The following is a 2,110-nucleotide window of genomic DNA, read 5'->3' as shown; positions in this document are numbered from 1 at the left end:
ATGCAATCCTGATCCAAATACCAACAACATTCTTTAAAGAGATGGAAAAACTAATCATTAACTTTATATGGAAAGGGAAGAAGCCCCGAGTAAGTAAAGCACTATTGAAGAAGAAGAATAAAGTAGGAGGACTCATGCTACTTGACCTCAGAACCTACTATACAGCTACGGTAGTCAAAACAGCCTGGTACTAGTACAACAACAGATACATTGACCAATGGAACAGAATTGAGAACCAGATGTAAATCCATCCACCTATCATCACCTGATCTTCAACAAGGGCCCAAAGTCTATCATATGGGGAAAAGACAGTCTTTTTAACAAATGATGCTGGCAAAACTGGATGTCCATCTGCAAAAAATGAAACAGGACCCATAATTCACACCATATACAAAAACTAATTCAAAATGAATCAATGACCTAAATATAAAACCAAAAACTATAAGGTTCATAGAAGAAAAAATAGGACCAACACTAGAGGCCCTAATACACGGCATTAACAGGATACAAACCATAACCAACAACACACAAACTCCAGAAGATAAGCTAGATAACTGAGATCTTCTGAAAATCAAATGCCTATGCTCTTTAAAAGACTTCACCAAAAGAGTAAAAAGAGAACCTACAGACTGGGAAAAAAAAAATTGGACATTACAAGTCAGACAAAGGTCTAATCTCTATAATCTACAACAAAATCCAACATCTATACAACAAAAAGACAAATAATCCAGTTAAAAAATGGTCAAAGGAAATGAGCAGACACTTCACCAAAGAAGCCGTTCAAGTGGCCAACAGACACACGAGGAAATGCTCGCTTTCACTAGCCATTAGAGAAATGCAAATTAAAACCACAGTGAGATACCATCTCACCCCCACATTACTGGCACGAATCAAAAACACTGGAAATAACAAATGTTGGAGAGGCTGTGGGGAGATCAGAACTCTTATGCACTGCTGGTAGGACTGCATAATGGTACAACCATTTTGGAAAATGATATGGCACTTCCTTAGAAAGCTAGAAATAGAAATACCCTAGATCCAGCAATCCCTCTCCTAGGGATATATCCTTGAGAGATAAGAGCCGTCACACAAATAGACATATGCACACCTATGTTCATTGCAGCATTGTTCACAGTAGCAAAAAGATGGAAACAACTTAGATGCCTATCAACAGATGAATGGATAAACAAACTATGGTACATACACACAATGGAGTATTATGCAACGGTGAAGAACAATGATGAATCCGTGAAGTATCTCATAACATGGATGCAACTGGAGGACATTATGCTGAGTGAAATAAGTCAATCACAAAAGGGCAAACGTTGTTTAAGACTTGTACTGTAAAAACTCATGAAAAAGTTTATACATGAAAAGTAACAATCTTCGTTGGTTATAAGGGATGGGGGGGAAATGCTAAATAGACAATAGATAAATGGTAACTTTGGTGAAGGGTAAGACAGTACACGATACTGGGGAAGCCAGTACAACTTGTACAAGGAAAGGTCATGGAAGTTCCATAGACACATCCAAACTCCCTGAGGGACTGAATTGCTGGGTGGAGGGCTGTGGGGACCATGCTCTCAGGGAACACCTAGCTCAACTGCCATAACACAGTTTATAAAGACAATGTTCTGCATCCTACCTTGGTGAGTTGCATCTCAGCTCTTAAAAGCCTGTGAGCAGCCATCTAAGATACTCCACTGGTCTCATGCCTTTGGAAGCAAGGGAGAATAAAGAGAACACAATACAAGGAAAAGATTAGTCCAAAGGACTAATGGACCATGGCTGCCAAGGCCTCCACTAGACTGAGTCCAGTACAGCTAAATGTTGCCCAGCTTTCACTACTGACAGCTCTGAGCGAGATCACAACAGAGTGTCCTGGACAGAGCTGGAGAAGGATGTAGAACAATATTCTAACACACACAAAAAAAGACCAGGCTTACTGGCCTGACAGAGACTGGAGAAATCCCAAAAGTATGGCCCCCAGACACACTTTTAGCTTAGTGGTGAAGTCACTCCTGAGGTTCACCGTTCAGCCGGGGATTGGACAGCCCCATAAAACAAAACAGGACTGATGAGGCACAGCAGTCCAGGACAAGGACTAGAA

The sequence above is a fragment of the Trichechus manatus genome, unplaced genomic scaffold (assembly GCF_000243295.1).
Source record: "Trichechus manatus latirostris isolate Lorelei unplaced genomic scaffold, TriManLat1.0 scaffold00032, whole genome shotgun sequence".
In the NCBI taxonomy this organism is placed as follows: domain Eukaryota; kingdom Metazoa; phylum Chordata; class Mammalia; order Sirenia; family Trichechidae; genus Trichechus; species Trichechus manatus.
This window is presented reverse-complemented; position numbering follows the sequence as displayed.